We start from the raw sequence: 7,029 nt of genomic DNA, 5'->3' as shown, positions 1-7,029 counted from the left end.
GATCTTCTCTCTCCTGATAAACCTGTCTTTCTTTTCATGAGGTGAAAGAGCATGTGACACTATGGTGACAAATTAGTTTGAGTTCTTTCTTAACATCATAGGGCAATAGGAATACAATATAAAGTTATATATAGCCCCCTTCACATGGTCACGCTGAGCTAGTACCCACGCCTGGAATTGGGCCCCAACATCAACCGCCTGCCGCCTGCCACCTGCCACCGCCTCTGGACCATGGATCCCCACAAAGTGAGCAAGCTTCGGGCCTTCTTGAAAGTGTGTCAGCAGGATCCGAGCATTCTCCACATTGAGGAAATGCACTTCCTGAAAGAGTGGGTGGAGAGCATGGGGGGTAAAATACCACTTGCTGTTCATAAAACTAAATCAAAAGACAATTATCAAGGAAGAAAAAACAGGTAGTAAGAAGGTGGAGGAAAACATGAAGACCGATGAACCATCAAGTGAGGAAAGTGATCTAGAAATTGACAATGAAGGTGTGATTCAACCAGATACTGATGCCCCTCAAGAAACGGGAGGTGAAAATGTAGAGATAACCGAGGAAATGATGGATCAGGCAAATGATAAAAGAGTGGCTGCCATTGATGCCCTAAATGATGGTGGCCTACAGAAAGCCATTGACTTGCTCACAGATGCCATCCAACTGAATCCGTGCTTGGCCATTCTGTATGCCAAGAGAGCCAGTGTCTTCATCAAATTACAGAAGCCAAATGGTGCCACTTGAGACTGTGTCAGAGCTATTGAAATAAATCCTGATTCAGCTCAGCCTTAGAAGTTGTGAGGGAAAGCACACAGACTTCTGGGTCATTGGGAAGGAGCAGCATATGATTTTGCCCTTGCTTGTAAACTGGATTATGATGAAGATGCTAGTGTAATGCTGAAAGAAATTCAACCGAGGGCCCAGAAAATTGTTGAACATCGGAGAAACTATGAACAAAACGTGAGGAGCAAGAGATCAAAGAAAGAATAGAAAGGGTTGAGAAGGCTTGGGAAGAACATGAGAGCCCAGAGGGAGGAAGAAGCCAGATGACAACCAGGAGCTCAGTATGGCTCTTTCCCAGGTGGCTTTCCTGGGGGGATGCCTGGGTTGGCAGGGGGGGGGTGACTGGAATGGCAGGAATGCCTGGGTTTAATGAAATTCTTAGTGACCCAGAGGTTCTTGCAGCTCTGTAGGATCCAGAAGTTATGGTGGCCTTCCAGGATGTAGCCCAGAACCCAGCAAACATGTTAAAATATCAGAGCAACCCAAAGGTTATGAATCTTATCAGTAAATTACCAGCCAAATTGGGAGGTCAAGCATCACGCCCTTCTGACAAATAAAGCCCTAGCTGAAGGAAAAGCAAGCAAATCAAAATAAATAAATCAATAATAAATAAATAAATTTCATATATATGTGTGGATATTTTAAGCATATATACACTAAACAATAATATAACAAACCTTTACATACTCATGACCCTGCTTTAATACATTACCAATATTCTGCTAATTTTGTTTCATCTATACCCCCTCACACTCCTCATCTTCTCACTTGATTACTTTTTTAGGTAAAATGTATATACTTTGAAATACCACGTACCTAAAGATGCTACATCAATGTAACCCATGCTCTGAATTATGAATGTTTTTACAAAAGATATTTTCAGTGTAAATAGTAGTTAATAAGCATGAGGCTGGCTTACAATTCCGTTTCAACTTCTGCGGGTAAATCAAGAACCTTATTTGACGCCTGGACAATAAATTTAATAAAACTTATTGTTTGCAGGCAATTTTGAATGTTGACTGAGACTGTCAGAAGTAACAAATAATCTTCTTTATATAGCTCAGTGCTGAGTAGGCTTAAACAGCCTCTGCCTCTAGAATGCAATGTAATTATAAGACATGATTACAACTGATTATAATCAATCAGCATAGTCTTAAGTGTAATTTATATTGCCGCAGCTGTGGTTAGATTAAATCATCACATAAGATACAATTTCTACTAGATATGTGAAATTATTTGAACGAACCCAAATACAGTAAACTCATAATACCATAAATGCATAGTAAATTCTGTCAATTGCATAATACTTTAGGACTCTCCTTATCACATAACAAGTAGTCCCCCTACAGAGTTTAGCCTTGATTTGAAAGACAAGGCTGTTGTGTCACCAAGTTTGGCAGATGTGACTTTTGGCTGTTGGTTCTGCCTGTGTTAACGCCACGAGTCATATCTAGTTGTGATCACTATTGTATTAGAAAATAATGCCCTACCAAGCATACGTAGCTCTTTCTTCCTCTTAGTTAAAGACGTGATAAAAGATGAGTTAGGTGGGCATCTCGGTGGCTCAGCGGTTGAGCATCTGCCTTTGGCCCAGGACGTGATCTTGGAGACCAGGGATTGAGTCCCACGTTGGGCTCCCTGCTTGGAGCCTGCTTCTCCCTCTGCCTGTGTCTCTGCCTCTCTCTCTTTGTGTCTATCATGAATAAATAAATAAAATCTTTTTTTAAAAAGGAAGATGGGTTAGGTTTCTAATTTTCATTTTTAATTTCTGTAATAAGGCCATTTCAATCTTGGCCTTAAAGTTGAAACTCCAATTCACCAAATGTGTGTTGGTGTAGATAAGAACTGATGTCTTAGGTACAGTCCCTGCTCTTACTACACTACGGGTGAAATAAAAAACAAAACAAACAAACAAACAAAAAACAAAAACAAAAAAGCCCCACAAACAAACAAGGAAAATAAATGCAGCAGAAAATAAACTGAATTCAGCAGAAACAGACTCATAAATACGGAGAACAGGAGGAGGGGTGTGGAAGGGGCAACATGGATGAAGATTCGTGGGGGTACAGGCTTCTAGTTATGGGATGAATAAGTCATGAGAAAAAAAGGCCCAGGATTGGGGATATGGTCTCGGTACTGTAATAGCATCATATGGTGACAGGAGGTAGCTCCATCACTACATTGTACACCTGAAACTGGTGTATCACTGTGTGTCAACTATTCTTAAATGTACAAAAAAAAAAAAAAGAATAAAAATGTAAATACTTTAAACAAACCACAGCAATTAGAAAAATGAAAGTAGCTTTAGAGTACTAGGCAGGCAGCAGGGTAGAACTGGGGCTCATTTTGCCATTTACATTTGACATTGGCCTATAAAGCTGATTTGTCTGAGGCTTAGTCGCCTCATGGAGGAAACAGGGGAGATATTTGCCCTTTCCCTAGTATATGGCGGCTGTGAGGATCAATGATACAATTAATTAAAAAGTTCTTTGAAATCAATTAAAAAGTAATAATGTCATTCTTACATAATCTATTGTTTTAACTGTTTTTGTTTTGCTCCTTGAGCCAAATGCTGTAAAAATAACCATATACTAAAATCTCAACAAAGATTTTTCTCTAAGTAATTTCTCTTCTAAGAGTAACATACCCAACATCACCCTGTCCACTTTTTAATCATTCTGTGGAGAGTCTTTTATGTATTTAGTGATTTAATCAAATCACCTGAAAGTATGAAGAGTAACTCTGGCAGCCCATAGATGCAGCTGTTTGGCTAGAATACAAGTTCATTACCAAGTAAAAAATATATTTTAATGACTTTAGAATCTGAAAAAAAATTCAAGTTTCAGAGTTAAAATCCTGTAATATTTCATGTAGACTCACAAAGCATTACTAAATTCAAAGAACATACTTAGCCATTTTTTTCTTTTAAAATTTTGTCGTGGAAAAATTAACTTTACCTTTCAAAAGATGTAAGAGGCTCTGTATAGAATATTTATACCAGCCAGATCTCCCTTCAGCATTAATAGTTTCTAATGCATATTTAAGATGTTTGTGTTTTTTAATGTTTTAAAAGGAAGTTGTTGTTTTTTTCCTTGACTAATAAAGCATCAACTTTCTCTGAACATAAAAACTTAGCCTTTAAAAAGAATAGTGATATTGATTTGGGGTACTGATTACATTTTAAAAGGCAGTAAAATAAGTCTCACTATGCCACAACACAGGAATCCTTATTTAAAATCAAACTCATAAACTATTGATATCCCCCCAGGTACACACTAAGTTTATATGGAACGAAGAAGATTGGTAGGAGCAAAGCACAGATAGTAAATACAGAATCTACAGAGGCCATCTGTCAGTAGATATTAAAAAATTACCTGCGTTATTATAAATATTTGATCTTTGCTTATTTCTTAGAACTATTATGTTTTCAAATAAAGAAAACAGAATAATTCTGCTCAAAGTCTAGGCTATTTTATAATAGTGGAAGTACATATAGATTATTTTTCATAATTTTCTTGCCAAATCTGTTTCCTTTGAAATGAGGGAGTGTAAAACTCCTGGCCCCTGCATCTGTCTCCCTGGGTACAGGTATCCAAGACAAGCTCCCGGTGTGAAGGTATAAAGGAGGTGCAGGCCAACAGAGGCACCAGCAGCCCTCCACGGCAGTCGGGGCCACATCTTCTCCCGGGCAGGGCTCCTCAACTCACCAGCAAATCTGATGAGAAGAGAAGCCAACATGCAGATGCAGGCGCAGGTGGAGACAGGTGCTCCGAGTCAAGGCCAGCGTGTGGGTCTCCCCTTTGCATCACTATCAGGTCCTCATATCCCCCCTAAACACTCACTGTCTCAAGGAAGGTTAAATGGGCAAGGGTAAAATCTGAAAGATTAAGCATTTTCTGAGAAATTCTGCTTGAGTCATCCAAAAAGACAAGTTAAAACTACAAGGGGAAAGCAAGGCACCGGGAATTGTTACATTTCTGTTCCCCCACCCCTGGGTGACATAAGAGGAAGTTGAGATCCGTTATAGAAAATAACGATGCATTGGACATCCACATGCAGAAGAATGAAACTGGACCACTCTCTTTCACCATACACAAAGATAAACTCAAAATGGATGAAAGATCTAAATGTGAGACAAGATTCCATCAAAATCCTAGAGGAGAACACAGCAACACCCTTTCTGAACTTGGCCACAGCAACTTCTTGCAAGATACATCCACAAAGGCAAAAGAAACAAAAGCAAAAATGAACTATTGGGACTTCATCAAGATAAGAAGCTTTTGCACAGCAAAGGATACAGTCAACAAAACTCAAAGACAACCTACAGAATGGGAGAAGATATTTGCAAATGACCTATCAGATAAAGGGCTAGTTTCCAAAATCTATAAAGAACTTATTAAACTCAACACCAAAGAAACAAACAATCCAATCATGAAATGGGCAAAATACATGAAGAGAAATCTCACAGAGGAAGACATGGACATGGCCAACATGCACATGAGAAAATGCTCTGCATCACTTGCCGTCAGGGAAATACAAATCAAAACCACAATGAGATCCCACCTCACACCAGTGAGAATGGGGAAAATTAACAAGGCAGGAAACCACAAATGTTGGAGAGGATGTGGAGAAAGGGGAACCCTCTTACACTGTTGGTGGGAATGTGAACTGGTGCAGCCACTCTGGAAAACTGTGTGGAGGTTCCTCAAAGAGTTAAAAATAGACCTGCCCTAGGACCCAGCAATTGCACTGTTGGGGATTTACCCCAAAGATTCAGATTCAATGAAACGCCAGGACACCTGCACCCCGATGTTTCTAGCAGCAATGTCCACAATAGCCAAACTGTGGAAGGAGCCTCGGTGTCCATCGAAAGATGATGGATAAAGAAGATGTGGTTTATGTATACAATGGAATATTCCTCAGCCATTAGAAACGACAAATACCCACCATTTGCTTCAACGTGGATGGAACTGGAGGGTATTATGCTGAGTGAAGTAAGTCAATCGGAGAAGGACAAACAGTGTATGTTCTCATTCATTTGGGGAATATAAATAATAGTGAAAGGGAATATAAAGGAAGGGAGAAGAAATGTGTGGGAAATATCAGGAAGGGAGACAGAACATAAAGACTCCTAACTCTGGGAAACGAACTAGGGGTGGTGGAAGGGGAGGAGGGCGGGGGTTGGGGGTGAATGGGTGACGGGCACTGAGGGGGGCACTTGACGGGATGAGCACTGGGTGTTATTCTGTATGTTGGTAAATTGAACACCAATAAAAATTAATTTATTAAAAAAAGAAAAAAAGAAAATAATGATGCGATGCTTTTAATGTTCCTGACCACACATTTTATATATTCCTGAAATACTGCTATGTTTTGCTAACATGTTTATTTTTCCAGTTCCAAAACAATGACCCGACTCTACCTCCTTTTTCTGATTTACTTACTCCATCCTTTCCCTGCCTACTTCTCTGATTGTTCCTCTACCAGTTTTGACACTCCTCCTCCCCAATCCTGTTCTGCCTCTTGCCACCCGACTTGTCGAAGTTACAATTATTTAAGGGTTACCAGATTTCGACAATAAAAATACCAGAGGTTAGCTAAATTTGCATTTTGTATAAAATGAGAAGTAATTTTAATATAAGCATGTTCTAAATATTGTATAGGACATACTTCTAATAAAATGCTCCCATTGTTGATCTGCAGTTCATAGTTATCTGGGTGTCTTTTACTTTACTTGGACTATTTAAACCGTTTCCTGTTTATGCAATGTGAGATTTTTTTTCATACTTGAATTATCCAAGGAAGTAAAAGAAGCATTCTCCTTTGTGGAATACACACTGTTTTACTTTCTTTTTAAGTTATCCTAATACGACAATATAACAGGCCTTTAAATATGCCAACCTCTGGATTCAAACACACAAGCTGGGAATTTCTTCAATGCCTGTAAAATTAGGATTCACATTCTGATTTCCTATACAAAAGCTAGGTCAGTAGGCCTCCCTGTGGCTATTTTGCAAACATAATACTAACTCAAGTCCAATTAAGATAAAGAGAATTCTTTTGATAGAAATTCAGGCTACATTTTAAAAGATTCAAAATCCACGATATGCTTCATCACTCTCACCTGAGGTGAGCATAAAAGTCTCTCTCTCTCATGGCAACCCCAATGCCTAATTATCATACTTAACATAAACCCCCAGCTAGTTAATGATCCAGGGTTTTGGTTATCTATTCCTGCATAACAAACCACT

General features: G+C 39.0%; 1 pseudogene; it reads left to right on the top strand.

Moving 5' to 3' along the window:
- Positions 1–231: 231 nt before the first annotated feature.
- On the top strand, positions 232–1,335 carry LOC121487164 (annotated as a pseudogene).
- The last annotated feature ends 5,694 nt before the right edge of the window (positions 1,336–7,029 follow it).

Source organism: Vulpes lagopus, chromosome 3, assembly GCF_018345385.1.
Source record: "Vulpes lagopus strain Blue_001 chromosome 3, ASM1834538v1, whole genome shotgun sequence".
Classification (NCBI taxonomy): domain Eukaryota; kingdom Metazoa; phylum Chordata; class Mammalia; order Carnivora; family Canidae; genus Vulpes; species Vulpes lagopus.
The sequence above is the reverse complement of the archived record's forward strand: the minus strand, read 5'-3'. Positions and strand labels throughout refer to the sequence as shown.